The sequence below is a fragment of the Myotis yumanensis genome, unplaced genomic scaffold (assembly GCF_028538775.1).
Source record: "Myotis yumanensis isolate MYYU_CA2020_CCGP unplaced genomic scaffold, mMyoYum1.0.hap1 SCAF_12, whole genome shotgun sequence".
NCBI lineage: Eukaryota > Metazoa > Chordata > Mammalia > Chiroptera > Vespertilionidae > Myotis > Myotis yumanensis.
In genome coordinates this window covers 6,242,290-6,264,729 of record NW_027223763.1, presented here as the reverse complement: position 1 = coordinate 6,264,729, position 22,440 = coordinate 6,242,290, and the positions used below count along the sequence as shown (strand labels likewise).

The 22,440-nt window shown below is 49.4% G+C and overlaps 1 protein-coding gene and 1 pseudogene across 6 annotated transcripts in view; both read left to right on the top strand.

Annotated features, from left to right (window-relative positions):
• Positions 1-22,440, top strand: part of RALGPS1 (Ral GEF with PH domain and SH3 binding motif 1) — a 224,092-nt gene that overhangs the window by 161,233 nt on the left and 40,419 nt on the right. The gene's annotated exons all lie outside the window — the stretch shown is intronic.
• Positions 11,527-12,643, top strand: LOC139020451 (small ribosomal subunit protein uS7-like; annotated as a pseudogene).

Sequence of the window (22,440 nt, the reverse complement as noted above, 5' to 3'; positions counted from 1 at the left end):
TTTCAAGGAAGAAATAATGCGGGACCATCCAGTCCTCAGCACAGTTGTCATCAAGGTGCAGCTTGTAAGTCAGAGCAAGAAAGGAGACAGCACTGGGCTCACAAGTGAGCGGTTCTCCAGGCGCGGGGGGCAGGTTGGGAAGGGGCCCCCGGGCACAGTGCACCCCTCTGCCTGGACAACAGCTATGCAAGATACCCATGGTGACTCTTCTTCACTTTAAAAAAAATTAGTGATGAAGATGGTGGTAGTGCTGATGTTTGGGTACAAATTGGGAGGGAAATTTTAATGGAGTTCTCCCCACTCCTAAGCACAGTGAATCATGTTCTTGGTCCCTGGGCACACAGGTCCATCATGACCCTCCCCTCCTCAGGACCCGACTTCTGTCTCTGCAGGAAGCAAATGTTTCTTCCTGCCTCAGCCTCCTTCACACGCTCGGACGGACACCTTTCACCCTTTGTCGGTCCATCCCTTTTTAGAAGGTGGGTCTTTGCAAAAGACCCCAGTATGTTATAGGCCACAGCATCAGCCAGACAGCTGGATTGGGGGTGAAGATGCCCATCCATTCTGTGGATCCCCAGAAGGCCTGGAGGGGCCCGGTGGGGCGGTGGTCATGCCACTGGTGGTGGGGCTGTGGCAGGCTGGGGGCTCGAGGTCAGCAGGAGCACAGGGTACCCAGTGGATTTCTTTTTGAGCTACAGCCTTGACAGCTGGAGGCTGGCATATAACCTTCTTTCCCCCTTCCTCCTCCTCTCTCTTCTCCAGGATGTCTGTCTCTCTTCTCCAGGGTGTGGAACCTGCTCTGAGCTAACACCAGGAATCGAAAGTCCCTGTCCTCATAGAGCTCACAGTCAGGAGGGGAGACAGACAGACTGACTGGGGTACATGAGAAGTGCTGGGCCCTAAGGGCAAATGTAAGCCGGAGGCCTGACTAAGCCTGGGTGGGGCAGTCAAGGCCAGCTCCTTAGCAAGAGGTACTTCAGCTGAAACCTGGACACTGATGAGAATTAGCAGGTGGGGAAGTTGGAGAGAGGATGTTGGTCTGGGCAAGGCAATAGTGTGTAAAGGCCGTGTGGTAGGTTGCTTTTTCAGAGAGATAGCCCCAGTGGTATCTCCTGGTCCACATGAGACCTTGGAGGGGCAGGGCTCTGCCCTCTCCGCTTGAATCGGGTGGTTCCGGACTTGCTTGTAGCCAGTAGAATGCAATGGAAGCGACACTCCTGGACTTAAGGCTCGGGGAGAACAGGCAGTGCAGCTTCTGCCTTGTTCACTGGGACACTGTTTTGGAGCCTCAAGCCAGGCTGGAGCCTGAGAAGCCCCGCTGCCCGGAAGCAGGCACGCAGAGGCCCTCCATGGCATAGGTCCAGCCAGCACCCACCCCGGACGTGTGAGGAAAGATGCCTCTCAGCGATTCAGCTCCTGCCCATCGAGTCACCCTCGCTAGAGAGTCTTCCTGCTGAGGCCCCAGACATCAGCAAAGATAAGGCACTCCACTGCTCCATATCTGAAGTCCTGACTGAAGAATCCATGGCGATAAGAAAATGGTAGCTTTAGGCTGCTAAGTTTGGGTGGGAGCTTGTTACAGCAGCGGTAACTGGAGCAGACCCTGAGGCAGGAGCAGCGCAGAGTTCTTTCGAGGAGCTGAAAAGTGTGCTTGGCTGAGGAGAGAAGGGGAGCAGGGCAGAGCACGAAGCCTGGGGAGGGAGGTGGGGCTTTATCCCAGGGATGCTCGGAAGCCACTGAGAGGCTTTAAGCATGGCAGTGTTCCAACTTGCTGCTACTTTTTAAAGCCCCAGTGATGGTTTCGTGCAGCCTGGGTTGATGGGAGTGGCAGACAAGTCATCCAGAGCTGGGGAGATGGTTGCAGCCACGCTGGTAAGAGAAGCAGTTGGACTCACCGGGTCGGGTCGGTGAGGAGGGGGAATTCCCTGGACATTCCCTCTCTCTAGAACAGATGCAGCCGAAGTCCCTTGAAAACAAACTTGCTTTCTCAAGTCCACATTCCTAGGATCTCATCAAGCGGGGGAGGAGCACCAGGTGGCCTTGCCCTGTCTGTCTTTGCATGGCCCCTGCCCCTTTGGTGCCTTGGGCAGTTGAGTATGCTGCTGAGGAGCCCGAGTCGTGGAGTCAAATCCTAGTCCAACCGGAGCCTCCCTTTGCTCACCTGTAAAATGGAGACGATACAAGGATTTACCACATAGGACTGCTGTGAAAATTAAATACGATGGGACAGATTAAGTGTCACACACAATGGCTAGTCCATAGTAAGTGCTCAGTAAGTGCTGGCTATAGTAAGTTTTATTGCCTCCTTGGCTGTGGGTTCCCTGAGCACTGGGGGCATAGCCATGTAGACTCTCCTTTTGTCCAGCCCAGTCCAGTGGGATGAACACATGAACGGCCGACTGCGGGAGGATGAATAGCTGTGGCTTAGAGTCTAACAGACCTGGGCTCAAATCCCAACTCTGTGACTAACCTGGCCATTTTCTGATTCCCTTTCAAACTTTGTTTCTTCATTTTAAAAAAGGGAATGATAATACTCCTCAGGGGTGGTGTGAGGATTAAGATAATGCACCTGAAGCACTTAGCACAATGCCTGGCATTCAGCATTCAGCAGTTGCTCAGGAAACGCGTGCTGCTGCTGCTCCAAGCTCCTCCCACACTTACGCAGCACATTTGCCAGGTTTCTACCTTGATGGCTCCTGGATCTTGGAATCCCCTGACCTCCTCTAGGAGCACTATTCCCACAATTCCTCCAGCCTATTAGACCAAAACGTATGTGACTAAAGCATTTAAGGAGGAGACGATCTTCATTTTTCTTATTAGAGTTTTTATCAGGATGAAAACATATGTATTGTTTACATGGTGGCACAATACAAAGAACCTTAATTATGACTCTCAGTTTGTATAAATGATTTCATGTATTTTCACCTTCCTGACAGCTATACTTTTTTTTTCTATTGGGAATGTTGAGATGTTGAACTGAGGCGCTGTGTGTGTGGTAGGAGTGTGTCGGGGGAAATGCATGGATAATGTGTGTTATCAGGGAGTGCTTGGGAGGAGACCTTTGTTGTACTTTGCAACCTCGGAGTTTCACCAGCATTTCAAGCTTCATGTATCCCAAATTGACCTCCTCCCCCCTTAGAACTTTTTAAATGCCTTCTGGCCTACATTGTTTCTGATCAGAAGTCAGTTTTCTTCTTTATTGTTGTTCCTGTGTACATAGTCTTTTTCTCTCTGACTTCTTTTAAGATTTCTTTATCTTTGACTGTAAGCAGTTTGACGGTGGTGTGACTACATGTGGTTTTCTTTGTATTTATTCTATGTAGCCTTCACTGAGCTTCTTAGATCGATGGGCTGATGTTTCTTACTGAATTTGGGAATGTGGGGGTAATTTTTGGTCATTATTCCTTCAGATATTTCTTCTGCCCAATTCTCTCTCCCCTCTCCTTCTGGAATTCCATTTATACACTAGGTATTGTCCCACTGGTCACTGAAGCTCCGTGTATTTATTTATTTTTCCCTTTTTTCACTCTGTTCTTCAGTTTGGATCATTTCTATTACCTGTCTTTAAGTTTGCTGATCTTTTCTTCTGCAGTACTAATCTACTATTGATTTCATCCAAAATATGTTTTATGTCAGGTACTTTATTTCTAGAATTTACTGCTGTTTCTAGAATTTGCCTAGGTTTATTTTTACAGGTCCTGTTTCTCTTCTGAGATTCTCTAACCATTTATTTATTCTATCTTTCATTTACTGAAAATCCTGTGCATATAATAACCATTTTAAAGTTCTTATTTACTAAATCCGTCATCTGGTTCATCAGTGGGTCTGATTTTATTGACTATTATTTCTCTTGATTGCGTGTCTATATATTTTTTAATTGTGTAGTGGACATTTTGGATGATACATTGAAAAGACTATTTTATTGTTTTCCTCTGAAGAATGTTATGTTTTGTTCTAGCAGGCAAATTACTGGTATATCCACTTGAGCTTGTAGAGGTTGGTTTTAGATTTTGTTCAGATAGATTTGTTTTGGTTTTGCCCATAGCTCTAGGGTATAACCCTTAGTCCTGTACTTATTTGTAAGACATGGTTTTCTGGAATTAAATCAAAAGCCGTAAGTGTTTGCTAAACCCCTTTAACTTGGCAAGACTTGAACTCCCGATTCTATCTTCCAGGCAGGGTTGAATTCTCTGCCTCCCAGCTGTTGCTTCCTTTGGTGAGTTTTTGGGCTCCTTGGAGTCCTGTCTACACATAAAGAATTTAGGGGTTAACTAAGGATTTGGAGGGGGGGTTGTATAGCAATTTTGGAGCTTTTTCTCTGTGGTTTTCTCCTTTCTGGCATTTTCCTCTTCAGTTTTCATCCTCAATGTCCAATCGCTTTCCGTCTTCCCAGCCAGTAATACTGCTACATTCCATTTTAGTTCTGTTCTCCCATGATTCACCATAAACTGGGCAGTGCTCTAGTGTGCTTCCCATCTCCCAAGGACCATGTCTCCTCCAATTTCCATTGCTTTAGGTTGTTTTCAAGTGCTTTCTATTAGTTTGTGTTTGTATATTGTCCAGATCTTATCATTGCTATTGACCAGAGAGTTACTTCAATCACTCCTCCATTTTAGGAACAGGAACTCCCTACATCCCAACTGAATGTGTCTTCTTGCCCAAACCGCCTTCCTCACTGCTGTTGCTGACCTACCATAAACCCAGCCAGCTTAATTCATGTCTTAATTCATTTCTCTTCCCTCCATCTCCCCTCCCCCACCCCTGCTCTTGGTCATAGTCTGTTGGGAAACTTCAGTCTCAATAATTCATAGATTGGTTCAGCTCAGAACCACCTGGGCACCAGCAGATAACAAAATGTATTGTCCCACAAGCCTTGTTAGAGCACCTTACGTAGCTACCTGTGATGTACTAGATATCAAGCTCAACATTTTATTTTTTTCTCCTCTAAAAATTTATGAGGGAAGCATTACTCTTCTGTTCTACTAACAAGTATACAGAGCCTTAGCAAAATGAAGTCCTTTGCACCAGGCCACAAGCTAGGAAATAAGGGATTAAGACCTACCTCAAAGCCAGCAAGAACACAGTTGTCCTGAAAACACATTGCATTTTTTCAATTCTAACACACTTTTTCTTGTTTTGAGATCTCTGAAATCAGGATGCATCTTAAAGTTAATAGCATGTCAAGGTTTAATTGGCAGCACCTTTTCTTTTTTACTGGAACATGAGGCATTTACCAGTTGATGGTTTCTCAGATTTGAGGAAGTTTAGCGGTTTTAGTGATCAAGGTTCCAGTGAAGTTGATCCGTAGTTAAGGGCCAAGAAGGCAAGGCCCCTCCTCTCCTGGTCAGCTGGTATTGCAAAGGTCTGGAGGAGGGTCTGAGCATCAGGAAACCTGCAGAACTGCCAGAATCCTCTGTCCATCCAGATTTGCTAATAATAAAACAGCTGCCTGTGAGCTGGAGGGAGCCAGCTGGGCCTTTCCTCTCCTGGAGGTATTGTGGTCAGATCCTGTGACTTGTGGGAACCACGTGCTTCCTGGCCCTGGTGAGAAGTTAGGAGACTTGCACTTATGGGAGGATGCTGAGGCAGTGCTACTGGTTGTCTTGGACTGCCCAGTGTCACAGAGGTGTCCAGGCCGCGTGGAAAGCCCTTTGAAGGCACTGTCTGTTCCACGCTTGCCAAACACATGTCAGCGCAGAGCGCATGCTCCGTTCCAGAGCAGCTTCAAGGGCCTGCTTTTAGCTCGTGGATGATCTACTTCATTCCTGACTCTTCAACCCACTGCCAGGGGACAGAGTCCGGGCAGTGCTTCTCCTCGGGTCTGGATATCACCTAAAAGTCAAACACATTTGCTATTCAGTCAACAAATATTTATTAAGCCCCATCTGAGCACCAGAGTTTGGGCTCCAGGTCAATTTGCTCAAAGCCAATTTGCTGAGACTTATTTGCCTGGTTTTCATTTTGTCATCATAACGGTATTTGGAGGAACGTTCATTTGGTCTTGTCCCTGCTCTCCCATGTGCAGCTGTGGCCGGGGCCCATCCCCAGGAGGGCAGACTCGGGATAGAGACAGGGGAGAGTTCATTTTAGTTTGCTGGTTTTCTTTGTATCTTCATAATCAAAAATTCACAGGAAATTTCTAAAGCTGCTTTAAATCATCCCCATTCTATATAAATTTTTTTTTAAATTGTTGCTTCTGGAACATTGTCTGTGTCAGACAAACCTTTGTACCAAATGGGAGATGAGGGACAGAAGGCAGCCTTATGGTCAGTGCAGGAGGATCCCAGCCCCTAACAGACGCCTTTGGACATGCCCATCCAGGGGCAGTGAGTGGCCCTCACAGATGCCTGCAGACATGCCCGTTCAAGGGCAGTGAGCGACCCCCACAAATGCCTGCAGACATGCCCGTCCAGGGGCAGTGAGCGGCCCTCATAGATGCCTTCGGAGATGCCCGTCCAGGGACAGGGAGCAGCTGATGACTTTGCTTGTCTTTCCCGGGGCCCAAGGAATCAGCTGGGCAGATAAATGAGGGCTCCTGGCAAGAGACTGCTGGAGTGCGTTTCCCAGGCACAAGGCCGGGGTGAAATCACCAGGCAGAGAAGCTTCCAAGACCTCGAAATCCACCCTGGAGAGACCCTCCTCGTCCCCTTTCACGTGGAGCCAGACCGTCCTGGTTTCTATGTGTGCAGAGTATTTGGTAAACAGAATGCTTGAGCCCTGACTTGCTGGAAGGGGCAAATCCCAGCTGACGCCCCAGACGCTCAGCCTATTTCTGGCCTGTCTCTTCCCCCCCCCGCTGCCGAGGTCTGTGGTCTGAGCGTTCATCTGGCCCCCCAGCACCCACCCCGGGGGTGGTAGAGACGCCGTTGGAGGAGCCGGTGTCACGTTCCTTTCCTGCTCGAGCCTTGGCCCAGCCAGGTTTCCCACCCCTGCCCCAGCTGATGCCTAGTATCCACTTAGTAATGCTCTTGTCCCCACTCCCCCCGTGAATGCTGTGATTCAGCACACACAGAGAAGAGCTTCACTAAGAAAGAAAGTATTCACGGCTGCCATCCAGCTCGGCAGGCGCCGGGAGACAGCTGCCGGCTCCTGCCCAGCCGGGATGGGAGGGCCGCCCACCCTCCACACACAGAGGGGTCTCTCCTCCATGCTTTTTTTTTTAAGACCCACAGTCTCTTTTGGTTGCTGGACCAAATGCAGCTTAAATCTGTGTTCAGAACACCTCATTAATAAGTAGCAGATTAATAGTCTCCTGGAATTAAGAGAACACCACTCATTCAACAAAATGTGCGTTGTAGGCACGCATGTGCCTGGCACCGTGCTAGGCTCCCTGCCAAGACCCCTTTCATGCCTCTTCTTAACTCTGGGTTTTAAAGACACCGATGCTATATAATAAAAGGCTAATATGCAAATCGACCAAACAGCAGAATGGCCAGTTGCTATGATGCGCACTGACCACCAGGGAGCAGACGGTCAATGCAGGAGCTGCCCCCTGGTGGTCAGTGCACTCCCACGGGGGGGGTGGGGGGTGGGGGGGAGGGCGCTGCTCAGCCAGAAGCCAGGCTCACGGCTGGCGAGCACAGCGGCGGTGGCAGGAGCCTCTCCCACCTCCACATCAGTCGGACATCCCCTGAGGTCTCCCAGACTGCGAGAGGGCGCAGGCTGGGCTGAGAGACCACTCCGAGTGCACGAATTTTGTGCACCAGGCCTCTAGTAAATAATAATGGCCACCGAGTGTGCTGTGAGGTTTATGGGGACTGTACCAGCTACAGTGTGGAAGCCCACAGCTTCTTGTGGATACGATGACTAACTTCCACGGTGCAGATGAGGAAGCTGAGCATAGAAGAGTCAGAAGTCTTGTCCAGGGTCACTCAGAGCGAGGTCTGGCCCCAGAACTGACCAGCTCTTTGTTTCTCTATCGTTGAACTGCTGCATGTATTAAGTAAAAGTAAATGCCTTACCCCCTTATTGTTAACACACAGAGCTTCGGAACAGCTGCGAGTAGCTGTATAATATACAGTGCATGATTTCCCTGCCCTCCCCCTTCCCACACCCCCTCCTGTAAATCCAGGATGGGCACTGTGAGGAAGAGGAGGGTCCTGGACTCAAACAAGTGTAGTTTTGAGCTGAGACAGCTGCTTCTCCCCAAGCTAAGCCAGGAGGCTCTGGGGGCTCCCTTTTCAAAGACTGGGCACGTAATGAGCTGCAGACCCTCGGGAGAGCCCCCGACCTGGGAGCTGAGAATAGGGGGCCACATGCTTTTCAGACCCCCTCTCCCTCTCTGGGGAAGAGGAGGAAGAGGGTGATTGACTTAGCCCCTTAAGTTTGGGTCATATTGAACATAGAAACCGATGCCTGTTTCTGGTACAAAGACTTCTGAAGGTGGGACTCTGTGGTATCACCAGGACTTAAAGGATCTGGGTGTCGGGAAGAGGGGTCCCCCCTCCCGTTCTAGTTCCCTGTGGCCCTCACAGGATGACAAAACCTACCCCAGATGCTGCTGTGTCTCCATGTGAAGAGGACAGAGGCTGCAGCAGGGCAGGAGCTGTGGCTGCCCAGGTGGCACACCAGCCTAGAGAGGCCGTTGGGACATGTGCCCCTTGTGGTGGAGAAGGGGTGCTCGGCTGCTCTTCAGCAATGGAGGGGCCAGGACATAGCTGCACACACCCTAGGAAACCCAGGTCACCTCCTGCACTGAGGGGACCAGACCAGACCAGGTCCCTCCCACACTGACAGGTGCCTCCTGCGTGAGCAGATCTCACGTCTCCCGAGCGCAGGCCCAGTGAGGGCCGCTACGGTCTGCCAGCGGTTAGGGCAGGCAGTTCAGACAGACACGGGACAGGGTGAACAACCAATACTCTACAGCAGTGGTTCTCAACCTTCTGGCACTTTAAATACTGTTCCTCATGTTGTGACCCAACCATAAAATTATTTTCATTGCTACTTCATAACTGTCATGTTGCTACTGTTATGAATCGTAATGTAAATATCTGATATGCAGTATGGTCTTAGGCGACCCCTGTGAAAGGGTCGTTCGACCGCCGAAGGGGTCGCGAGCCACAGGTTGAGAACCGCTGCTCTACAGCATAGTATTTAATGCATTTTCAACTTCTATTTCCAATGTATGATGGGGTTTATTGGGACATAACTCCATAAGAAGTTGAGGAGCATCTCTACTGTAAACTGGGTGCCTTATAAACAACAAACATTTATTTCTCAAAGTTTTAGAGGCTGGGAAGTCCAAGATCAAGGCATTGGTAGATTCAGTGTCTGGTGAGGGCCCTGTTCCTGGTTCACAGACAGCTGTCTTCCTGGGGGCCTGAACACCGTGGTAGGAGGGAGGAGCTCTCTGGAGTCTTTTTTATAAGAGCACGAATCCCACCCATGAGGGCTCCACCCTCATGATCGAATGACCCCTACAGGCCCCACCTTCTAGTTCCATCACCTTGGGGTTAGGATTTCAACATATGAATTTCAGGGGGACACAAACATTCGGTTCACAGCAGGGTTGTATCTTTAACTGTCCTGTACTGAGCAGTAATTGAGTTGGACAAAAAGCTGAAATCACACTAGGCTAACTGAGACCACTTCCTGTTTGATAAGGTCACCTAGCAGGATGGCTGTTCTCTTTGTCGCCCAGCATTCCCCTCCCACCGAGCCCTCACCCCCACCCCACCATCCCTGGGCCATCCTGAGGCTGCCTGGTTTTGTGGTGCAGCCCCTGGTCTTGTGAGCCATTCTAGGATCCTTCCCCCACTTTGAAGCTAGTTTCAGGTGAGTTTCTGTCACTTGCAACCACAACAGTTCTGACTGATACATCTTTCCCCCTCGTTCTTTCATTTGAGAAATATTTACTGAGCGCCTGTGGTATAGCAGTACTGGCTCTGGGAGATGGCTGAGCGGAGCAGGTGTGGTCCCTGACCCTGGGGACTCCTGGCCTGGGTGGGGCAGGTGTTGAATAATCAACTAGAGGTTAAGGAGTCTGACAGGCGTGGCTTTGGACCCCACTCTGTCACTTGCTGGCCAGCTGACCTTGGACAGTTTAGTTTGTCTGAGCCCAGGTACCTTATCTGTAAATGGGGCCCCCTAAGGGAGAGGTGATGTGGGGCTAGCAGGCAGCCCCTGGAGAATGGAGGCTACTAGTATCATTAGGATTAGACTCCTTTAATTATAGACTGATTATTACAGAGGAGAAGCCCAAGGTGGGCCCAGAGGGTTCTGCAAGAATGCTGTGAGCCAGACCTGCAGGGAGGGCAGGTGTCGGTGAAGTGGGCATAGTACCCGTAGCTCTGTCAGACACTGTGTGAGGACCACGGAGCTCACCGACGATCAAGCCCAGTGCCTGACAGCTACTGGGTGCCCAGTAATGGAAGTTACTAGATTATCATTAACACACTAGGGTCACGATGACTGGTGGACAGGCAGCATTTTCACTGACAGAAGTTTCAGCTCAAACCTGACCTGAATTCTTCATGTTCTTGTTCTGGTCCTGGCAGAGCTGATGATTCTGAGTTGGATCCCACAAGATCCCCCAGGGTCGCTCTGTCTCTCCCTGCCACCTGCTCCCATGGCCTGGCGCCTGCTTCTCGTTCTCTGTCCTTACAAGGGATGGAAGATGATCCTTCCCGGAGAGACACGTCCAGGCCTCAGGGCAGCGGCGCCTTGTCTGAGCTCGCCCTGCCTCTGAGGAGGGTTTGGCCAGAGGTGGGTCACGCTGTCCTGTGCTGACATGCAACAGGTCTGGCAAAGCACGATGAGCCACTCTTGCTGCTGTCCCCAAGTGGCTGCTGGTGTGGCCTGTGGCCGGGAGAAATGTCTAGACCTGCCATTCCTGGGTTGGTCTGACTATAGGGAGGCCCCAGAAAGCCGTGACGGCCACGCAAGGCTTGCCCGTCCACGTTACCCAGTCACACCACCCAGGCGTCTCCTCCCCAGGAAGAGGCACCCTACTTAGTGGCTGCATAAATGCTCCTGAACTCAACCACCTTGTGCTGGCTGTGCTGGCCACAGATGCCTCAGAGGACAGGACCAGTAACACTGTGGGGCTCTTCCTGTCTGTTCCAGGGCAGCATGTGGTCCCTGCAGAGTGGCACGTGGTTCCGGCAGGGCAGCACGTGGTCCAGGGAGGGCGGCACGTGGTCCTCACAGGGCGGCAAGTGGTCCAGGCAGGCCGGCACGTGGTCCAGGCAGGGCGGCACATGGTCCTCACAGGGCGGCACGTGGTCCAGGCAGGCCGGCACGTGGTCCAGGCAGGGCGGCACGTGGTCCTCACAGGGCGGCACATGGTCCTCACAGGGTGGCACGTGGTCCAGGGAGGGCGGCACGTGGTCCAGGCAGGGTGGCACGTGGTCCTCACAGAGCAGCACATGGTCCAGGGAGGGCGGCACGTGGTCCTCACAGAGCAGCACATGGTCCAGGGAGGGCGGCACGTGGTCCTCACAGGGCGGCACGTGGTCCAGGCAGGGTGGCACGTGGTCCCCGCAGAGTGGCAGAGATACCCCCGTCCCCCCCAGCTGCACTCTCAGGATGACCCAGTGGGAGGCGGCTGCACCTGCAGGAGCAGAGACCCTGAAGTCAAACTCTTCAGAAAGTAGAGCAATGGTGCTGGACAGATCAGTGGCATTTCTGTGCAGGATCATCTTGCGGTGAAGAAGTGTGCCAAGTACCTGCCCCAGAGTGCAGGGCACCATGCGGCCAAACACTCCTGCCAGGCTCAGTGCCCACTGTGGAGCCCCTCACCAACTCACTGTGATGCACGGCCGCAGCAATGGCATGGAGCTCGTGACTATGCGCATCGTTGGGCATGCCTTCCAGGTCGTCCATCTGCTCACTGGCAAGAATCCGCCCCCCACTCCCACCCCCGCCCCACAGGTCGTGGTGAATGCCATCACTGACAGTGGCCCCGAGAGGCTGCCTTCCAGAGCATCAGGACCATCACCAAGTGAGGTGAGCTCATCAACGTGGCCAAGGGCTCCTCCAACTCCTCTGTTATCAAGGAGGAAGGTGGCCCTGACCGGTTTGGCTCAGTGGATAGAGTGTCGGCCTGCAGACTGAAAGGTCCCAGGTTCGATTCCGGTCAAGGGCATGTATGTTGGTTGCGGGCACATCCCCAGTGGGGGATGTGCAGGAGGCAGCTTTTCGATGTTTCTCTCTCATCGATGTTTCTAACTCTCTATCCCTCTCCCTTCCTCTCTGTAAAAAATCAATAAAATTTTTTTTTTTTTAAAAAAGGAGGAAGATGAAGGTCACCAGGGCAGAAAGCCCTGGGTGCCTAGCAAAGGACACTTGTCCCAGGGTGACCTTTCCTCCCTAGAGATGACATCTAGGCCTCAGTAATATTTTAGCGGCAGGCCCAGAAAAGCAGCAAAATGTGACAAGCAACACCATGACCTCAGGACCAAGCTGCATTGAATAATGACCCCCTGCCCTGGTGCCAACCAATCAGTGGAGACCCTGACCCTGAAAGGACACACTTGGAAAGCTGATGAACATTCTATTAAGATCTTCCCCTGGGACACCCCCGTAAATCTCAACCCTTAAAACCCTTAGGATGGAGGAGGACCCATCCCTCTCCCCCCCAGGAGTACGCCCTGCGCCAGCCGTGGGCAAACTACGGCCCATGGGCCGGATCCAGCCCGTTTGAAATGAATAAAACTAAAAAAAAAAAAAAGACCGTACCCTTTTATGTAATGATGTTTACTTTGAATTTATATTAGTTCACACAAACACTCCATCCATGCTTTTGTTCCGGCCCTCCGGTCCAGTTTAAGAACCCATTGTGGCCCTCGAGTCAAAAAGTTTGCCCACCCCTGCCCTGTGCCTTTTCCCCTTCCTTCCTCATATCCGCCCCCCCCCACACACATATCACCTTACTTTCCTTACTTCTAAGTTCCAAGGGTCTTTACTTTACCTCTATAGCTTGTTTCTGAAGCCTGGCTCTTCTATGAATTACTTCTTCTGCCTCTGTGGTTTTTCAAATAAATGTTAAGTCCCACTGTTGATTACCTGGCTGCGGTCCCAATAAACCTGTTTGCCCTTTGGGGCAGCACCACCAAAATATAGAGACCAGTGGGGAGATGGGTGCCAAATACCAGTGGGTGGGCCATTGAGGGGCCAGTGGGTGAGTCAGCAGAGGGGGGACCAAGGGACGAAGCAGAGCCTGCCTCAGGAGGGCCCAGGGTGAGGAGGGCCCAGGCTCTGGGGTCAGGCAGGCACGAGTCCTAAGCCCAGGCACCACTCCCCAGGTGCCTCCGCAGAACAGCTGCTGAGAGGATCCAGTGAGACAAGACGGTTTTTCCCCAAACTGCAGCCCTTGTGACCATCTTCACTACTCCTACCATCTTTCATACTTCCTCTTTAAACCTACTTTATTCACGTCTGTGATATTAAGGGTTCGATACGCTGTAGCTTGTCTAATGCATGCCAGAATAGATAGAGATGCCCATTCTTGGCCACCACCAGCTCTCAGTGAAGAGTGCCATACTCTGCGGAACTGAGGTAAACAGCCGCAGCCCATGGACGTGACACAACTGAGCTCCCAGCAGGGGCCAGCATTTGTGTTATGAGGATTATTGTTGTAATTATTGCCATTGTTATGTGTTGAATCAATGGGAGGAAAGCTCAGGCTTACTTATCACTGCCAGCCCCTCTCCACCCTCCATCCTTTTTTTTTTCCTGCTTCTCTTCCCATCTTTAGAGGTGACGTTGGGGTGCCCCAGAAGTTGTGCGCCTGACTGACGGGGTCAGACGTGTGGGCTTCGGTGGTTCACTCTCAGAACCTGGAGCCGTCTGGGCTCCTGTGTAAAGCGATAGCTTTGATTGCGTGCAGCCATGAAGGGCCTGCGGCAGTCCCTGCCCACTTCCTGGGTCTTGCGCAGGAGGTGCCTGGGTGTCCAGGCTCAGTACCTAACTTGGGTGGGGCCCTTTCCACTTGCACTGAAGAATGAGACCCCTGGGGCCTTCCACCAATGGGACAGTCCACCAGAGCCATGGGCACACGCGGGCACTTGTAGAGTGTTTATGTGGAGGACACGCCTCAGTCCTGAGAGTGCTTTTCACAGCTGTGGGATTGCAGGCAGTTGTTTTTCTCATTATGCTTTTATCTATTTTCCAGGATGCTGTTCTTTTAAATATTTTTTTAAAAATAAGGTAGTATAGACAGGGAGACAGTAAAGATCCCCAGGTAAACGTGGGGTTGGCCAGGGAGTGCATGCTGGAGGGGATGGGGTGAGAGTGGCGGCCAGGAGGGAAAGGCGGGTGGAGATGGGTGAGGGGGCAGAGCAGGTAGCCGAGGTCATTCATTTAGGATAGGGTGTCCACTGGGAGGAGCAGCTGTGGGTGGGGTGATGGGCAGGCTGTTGGGGAAAATCAACCACCAAAGGGAGTAGGAGAGACACCAAGGAGTGGCTGGGGCCTTGCCAAGACTGGACCCTGGGCACCTGCAGCATTGGGTGAGTGGCCCAGCAGCTCTCCGCAGCCTGTGCAGAGCTGGAAGGTGGCTCCCGAGGGGGATGCAGAGATGGGGCTTTGATGGCTGCACCTGGCCAACAAGAGGTGCCAGGGGAGAGGTTGTGAGTGGGATAGGGGCCTAGGTGATCAACCCCACAGTAATACGGAAACTGACAGAAAAAAAAAAGGAAGAGATGAACTCAAGGAAGAGATTTTTATGCCAAACTGAAATTCCTACTTACTCAACCTTCAGATATTTTGTAAGTTTGAGAGATCCTCCAGCCTGCAGTAGCAACACAGCTGCTCCTGCCTGGCCGGCTCCCTCTCTGCGCTCAGAAGCCACCCTTGGGGGTTTCCAGCCCTGGCACGGCCCACGCCAACCAACCGCCTGACCGCTGCCAGAGAACCTCATGTGGGCTCAGGCTAGTGGGTCCCAGACTGCAATTTCATGGGCAAGGGAGCTTTAAAAATAAAGTCTGGAGGCTCTCACAGGCTGCCAACTTTTTAAAAATGGTGAATGAAGAAATATAAACCAGCATCATTATTTCCTAGAAGAAGGGACATTTTAACACCAGCAGTGTAGCCGAACATAATCTCAGAAGAAAGGATATTTTCCCCAAGTAAGGGCAATTGGCAGCCTTTTGCTGACGCAGTTTTTTAAAGTTTTTAAAAATGTTATCTTTATTTACAATGTTTTGAATATAGAAAATGACATGAAATTTTATCGCATGTTTTTACCTTATTTGTAAACGAATCTTTGGTACGAATTTGTCCTTCTGGAGTATGTGTTTAACAGCCCGGTCCAAGACCTGTGTTTCTCACAGGTGCTTGTGAGATCCCGCCTCGCATAGGCCTGCTGATGACAATGGGCGCAACGCTCCAAATCTCAGCTGCCTCATGAGGAATATTCTGGGAGGACAGGCCTCTTGCCTCTTCTGCCTTCTCCCTATGTGCTGGGAAGTAAGTCGAGGTGGCAGGCCAGGCTTTGGGCTAACAAAGGCTGCGGGCTCTTCTGCCCAGAGGTGACAAATGCCCAGGGCTCCGAGTCAGAGGTGTGGTTACCTCACAGGGAACAGAGGACCCATCCAAGAAGGGCTTAGGGGCCAGGGAGTCCGTCTTACAGACCCGCCCACGTGCAGGTTAAGAGAAGCCCTGGGCTCAGGCTCTGAGAGTAGGAATAGCGTCTGATGGACGAGTGTGCAGCACCTACACTGCGGATGGTGTATAAGACAAGCCACACCACGAGGGCCCGGATGCCAGGCTGAGAGGTCCGACCTTATTTTTTGTGTTAAGGCCGATGGGGCAGGGACTCTGGAGGCCATGGGAAAGGTGGGCATGTCTGGAGTGAAGCGTGAGGAGAGCTGACAGAGGCTCACCATCTATCCTATCCTGGCAGTTCAGCTGAGGTCAGCAAAGCTGACTCTCTCCAGGGAGGGATGCAAGCTCCATTCCCCTAGCTGTCAGTCAGACCCTGGGTCACTGCGGGCTCATCTGTATGTCACGTGCCCTTCAACGTGGGTACCAATTAAATAGCTGGGAAGGGGAGAGACATGAGGTTTCCTGGTATTTGGGGAGGAAACCACTCTTCTTTGGGGGCTTGTTGACTATTTGTATTTACATATATGCGTGTGTAAATATATATTTATATACACACATATATTTACATAGTATGCATATATTTGCATAATATATGAGAGTATGTAAATATATATTTGTTGCTATTTTGGTGAGAAACTTAAATTTGATAGTTAATATCAATTATTAGAATAAAATTTTATCTTAAAGTTTAATACATTCTTTTTTTAAATGCACAAACAACTGGATAACACTGCTGTAAATCTTTAAAGCACTTAAAATCCCACCACTCCAGCACTTAATGTTTCCATAATTTTATTTCCACATTTTTGCCATACAGTTTAATTTCCTTAGCTGTTTCCCTGTTGTTCGACATTAGAATGTTTCCAGTTTTTGTTGTTAACTACTGTAGATTTCCCCACAATGAAGATCTTTGTGCGTACAATGTTTTTCCTTCTTTTAAAATTATTTCCTCAGAATAAGCTCCTAGGAGAGGGATTACTGAGTCAAAGGACCAGTAGTTTTCTGGCTTTGGAATCTCTAAGGCTTTCCAAAAAGGCTGTACCCACTTATCCCGCTGCCAGCGCTGTATGGGCTTCCCCTTCACCACAGCCTTGCTAGCGCTCAGCATGGGTCTTATTTTAAATTTAGTGATGTAATGGATTTTAAATGGCAGCTTGTATTTATTAATTTACATTTCTCCATCCACTCCATTTCTCTGCTCAGGGCCCCCATATTCATTCTCCATTCGCTCCCCATGCCTGACTTCACTGCTCTCTGCCCACCTCCCCCCCCCCCCCCCCCCCCTGAAGTGAAGCCCAAATGAATGAGTGGTTGTTGGGGCTGGACATTCTTCCTTGTTTGTGTGGGAACCACCTCAATAGATCTTAAAGGAAAGACAGTGGAAAGATGTTTAAAGTATAAATAGATTTGGTGACACCTCTTATTTGTCCAAGGTGGTCCCAGTACTGAATGCAGGCTCTGTGCGTCTGGGCGTATGTTTATGTCTCATTTGAATTCTAGAAGACATCAGAGTTAGAACGTTAGTGCACGATGTATAATTTAAGTCAGAGATGAAAGCGCCCCCATCAAAAGCAGCCCCTTCTTTCCAGGCGTCCCGTAATTACCGAGGCAGAGGTCTCCGGGTAGGGACAGCAGTCCCAGTTGGGGAACGTCTGAAGGAAACTGGAAGGCCAGCCCCTCTGCTCTGCCTCACCCTGTCCTCCTGGCACATGGAGCGTGGGCCTCGGGAGCAATGAAAGCTGGGGTGGCGTCTGCAGGCCGGGTTCTGGCTTCACAGACTGCTGACGGGAGAGCAGCTGGAGCACGTGTCCTGCTAGTGTGTCCAGGAGTTGGCATCTTCTGTGGCCGTTGGTCTGCGATGGTGAAACAACCCCATAAATTTATATGGAAAAAATGTGCGTTGACCAAACTTCATGGCATCCAAAGTCATATATCAAGTCTCTTGGGGTCTTTATACTTAAGTACCATAATTACTAGGGGACATTGTTTTTCTTTTTACAAAAATCAAAGCACTTGACAGATGACCAGATGTCCACCAGCATTTCATGAGTAGACAGTTCTTCCTGCCCTCGAGAGGCCCCTCCTCCCCTGGAAGCTGCTGGCAGTGCAGTCGCCGTCACCACGCTGTCTGTCTGGTGGAGGGTCCGGTTCCGTTAGAGCAGGTTCAGGGGCTCCTGCAGCTCACTTGGAGAGGTGGGCACTGCTGAGTTTTGTGGGAGGTTTTGCTTTTTGCCTGGATCTTTGCAAGATTTTTTTAAAAATTCATACATTTATGCAGGATGTGACTAAGGATGGATCTCTTTCCTGGGACCTGGTATGCAGTCTTGGGAGGTCCCCCTCCCTGGGTCAGCTCACCTCTCAGGCCCCGTCCCCGTCTCTGTGCTCTTCCCTTGCCCTTTTCCTTGGTGTCAGGGGAGACCCTGCCATCAATGATGTGAGTCTCCAAGGGACCCATTTCCCTCACCGCTGCCTCTGATGTTAATGTTTTTACTTTCCTTTTATTCTTTCCTTACCTCGTGCATCTCCTTCTATCTCCCCCTCTTGCAGTTTCTCCTCTGACAGCTCTCTCCTATCACAGCCTCATCTGTGCTGATCCAAGTGTCTGAGACTTTCTTCCGGGCCCTGGAACAGACTGGGGCCCTGTGTTCTCATGGCTCAGCCCCTTGTACATGCGGCCCCGGCCCCACGCTCCGGCAGTGCTTCTCCATGTGCCCTGTTGGATTTTCTCTCCTCTGATTGTTCCCTAGAACAAGGTCACATCCATCCTTGTTGGGGTTTATCGACAGGCTGAGCATATGGGTTTCCTTGTGGATGCGCTCCAGTTCTTTCCTGGGCGTAGCAGTCTGCACGTGGTGTGAGGAGATGGAAGGCACCCTCCTCTGTCCTACCCACAGGCACAGTCCCAGACCAGCAAGCGCCCCCTGCTGGTGGGGCTGAGTGCTCTCCCATCCTGGTGAGAGTGGTCCCCAGGTTTGGTGGGAGGACCCCCCAGCCCACCCAGACCTTGGAGTGGGGCTGGAGAAGGGCGGCTGGCCCAGGCCCGCTGGGTCTGGCTGGGCTGCATCCAGCCGTGCCCCGTGCCCTGGAGAAGAGCAGAGCCCACAGACATGGCCCCAGTGGGGAGCAGGAGGAGCCTTGGTTCCTGAAAGAGGGGTTCCTAGGACAGTCCTGCAGGTCCTGCATCCTGTCACCTCTCCTGAGCGAGGCAGGAGAGATCAAACACCTGACCTTAAAACCACAGATAAATTACCAGTGAGATGGCATCCTCCTCCAGAGGGGCGAGGAGCCTTTCCCTATTTCATTTCAGCAAAATTCAAAAAAAGACTTTGCTTTAAGAAAGCGAACATTCGTTTGGATCTAGCTAACTCTCCGAAAATCTGTTGCTTGTTTTCCAGAGAATGCAGGGTTTGGTGATTGAGGTTTAGAGTGTCGTGTTTTGTTACAGTTTCCATTGAGTAATGACCAAATCTGACAGTTTTGCCTTTGCCTCCACTACTTTTTGTTACACTTAAAGACTAGGTGAAGTGTGGTCACAGATACATGAGCGCATTAATGGAAGTGGAAAATACTTTGGTGAGTGAAGCGGCCCGCCGGCCGGCCGTGAGCTCACTCTCTGGCCGGGATCCTGGTGGCCTCGGACGTCCAGGGAGCCTTTCCGTGCACAGTAGCGAATCTGTGAGCCAGGCTTGGAAAGACGAGCTCGGAGTGTTTTCCTTGGCACGTGGGCAGCCTCGATTCTACCCAATGTGAGGCAGGTTTCCGAAGCTTTCACTGGGGGAATCATGCATTTCCTTTTGGTGACGTCAGCTACTCCGGGAGCCCTTTATGGCACTCGCAGAAATGTGGGTGTTTAGCTTGGAGATAGCAGGGCCCAGGGCTGACCCCATCGGGCGGAGGAGTGAGGTGCCTGGCAGCAACAGGCACTCTCTTCCACCAAACAGTGGAATTTCAGAGCCCAGCTAGAAGAGTCACGTGTGTGCAAGTAAAGACTCCACCCCCGGTTCAGCCGTCCCCCAAACATTCATTTCTGAGCCCCTCCTGTGTGCTGGCTCAGTCCTGCGCCCTTGACAATGCAGAGATGGATTAGACACACCCTTGTCCTCGAGGAGTGTGTGATAGATGCTGCCATCGAGGAAAGGGCCTCCTGCTCTCAGTGCCCAGGAGGGACCAGCTAACATGGGAGGCTAGTGAGGTCGAGTGGCAGGGGGAGGAAATGCCTCTGCCGGCTCAGCTCCACGCCGCAGAGGGCTCGTCCAGGGAACTACAAGGGGCCCACACGCTGGAGTATCTTGTAAGAAAGTGGGAAGAGGCTGGAGTGCCCGCATGGGCAGAGCCCAGAAGGCCGGGAACCCTGCCCACTGGGATGGAAGGTCGTCGGGTAGTTTTAAGTTGGGGAAGGATACCGTCTGATTGGGTTTTAGAAAGAACACAGGGTGCAGGATGGAGTGGAAGTGGAGACCAAAGACAAGGAGGAGTCAGGAGGCACTGAGGCGTGAACCATGGCCTGTGGACCCTGAGGCAGTGGGTAAAAGTTTGTGGCCTTTAAATCAAAACCTAAAGACCAGATCTTCAACAAAAACTAAGAATGTTCAGAAAATCATTTGCATAAAATACTACCTCCCTTTTTCCTGCCCAAAAAGTGTTTGCTTCTTCACTAGTAAGAAGGAAGGAAGGAAAGGGAGGGAGGGAGGGAGGCAGGGAAGGAATATCTTACTCATTTATATTTCTAAAAGTAGTACATTTTAATAGCTAAAGGCTGAAAAACATAAAACTTTATAAAGCAGAAAATAACCCTAAAATTCTCTTTATTTTTATTTTTAAAAATTTTATTTTATTGTTCAAAGTATTACAAATAGTAGTACATATATCTCCTTTTTTCCCCTATTGACCTTTCCCCAGCCTCCTAAAATTCTGTCTTTAAAGATGGTTACCATTAACAGATTAGGCAATATCTTTTTCCTCATTCTCTCTCTCTCTCTCTCTCTTGCATATAAAATCATAACTTTTTTTTTCTTCTTAAAAACACATCATGGATATCTTTTCATGTTGGTTCTTAGAAATGTATTTTAGTCTTTTAATAGCGGCATCATTTTCATTTTCTAGCTGATAATTGCTGGTATATAAGAATGCTATTGATTGTATACAGGGTTTCCCAAAAGAAATGTATACACGCTTTAATTTTGAAAATGAAATATATTTTAATAAATACTTATAATTATTCGAAGTGTATGTATACATTTTTTGGGACACCCTACGTATTTACTTTGAACTTAACTCTGTTATTTATTACTGATAGTTTTTCAGTTGACTACCCTAAGTTATTTAATTTTGTAACTAATATGATAATTAATTCTGTCACTTAAAAATAATAGTAATATTATGTATATCTTTAACATTATGTGTATCAAAGACATTTGTTTGTCTTGTCTTATCTCATTAGCTTATGTTTCCAGAATAGTGTTAAATGATAGCAATAGGCAGGTATTCTTGACTTCTTCCTAGTAGTAGGATTTCATATTAAGAACATTGTTTTAACTTTTCTGACATGCATCCTTTATCACATTAAGAAAGTCTCTTCCTAAGCTCAGTGTTTTATAAGGAATGGATATTAAAGTTACCAATGACTTTTTAGCATCTCTCAAGATCATTTGTTGAAGTATCATTGCACTTCTATAATAAACCTCTTTGCTTTATTAATCTATAACACTACTAATTCAATTTGCTAATATTATTTTAAAACACTGGGTTCCATAAAACCATTTGGATATTATACTTTTTAATTAGAGTATCTTTTTCAGTATTGTTAATATTTTTCTCTTTATTGGTAACTTGAAGGTTTTGCCTCTTCTTGAGACAATTTTGAGAAAATATCCTTAGTAAGCACCCATATCAACTAGATTTTCAAATACATTGGCATGAAAATTACACATACCATCATGTCCACACGTCCTCCATATTTGGGATCATATTCTCTCTCTCTCTCATCCCTAACATTGTACATCTGAGTTTTCTTTCTTTTTTTCTCCATCATAAATACCAAAGGAATTGTCTACTTTATTGTCTTTTCAAAGAACCAACTTCCAGTTTTATTTATCACTCTCTGAGACGTACTTTTTTAATTCATTATTTCTGCTTTTATATTTCAGTTGTTTTCTTTTACTTTTTTTCTTTGTTTTTTTCTAGTTCTCTATAATGAACACCAAGTTCATTTATTTTTCTTAATTATTAATGTAAGCATTTGAGTAGTCATGTGGGTTTGAGTGCATCTTCTATGTAGTTTGTTATTTTAACTTTAATTTCTTCTTTCATCTCTGAATTATTTGGAGTCTTTTTTCCTTCCCAGATGGTTCATTATTTTAATTTGCTTTTTACCTCTGGGGCAGCAGAGGAAGTGGAATTACTCTAGATCTACCAAAACCACATGGCTTATGAGTGTGGGAGGTACTGTTTTCCCCAAAGGAAAAGCGAGGGCTGTTTCCAGAAGAAGTGGGAGTGGATGTTAAGCAAACAAAAGTACCGGTTTCTTCTCAACGGTCAACAGAGTTTTGAAGGATTAGATGAGATAGTACTTAGCACAGTGTTCAGCACAAAGCAAGCCGAATAATAATGACCAGGTTAATGCCGCCTTCTCATGCCCCTTCTTCCTGTTGGTCAGAATGCCAGCACGTGCTGTATGACCCCAGAGCTCTCTAGGAGAACAGTACCCCATTGCACCTGTAGATGAGCAGGTAATCCCCATGGCATGAGGGGATCTGTGGCTGTGTCCTCATTGCATCTTGGGAGCCAGGAGGAGATTCGACTCCCCCAGACCCTAGATTCTGGGCAGGCTGCCTGCTGCGGGACTTTGCCCACGTGCCTTTGTGATTCACGAGCCTCCACACCATGAAGGAAGTG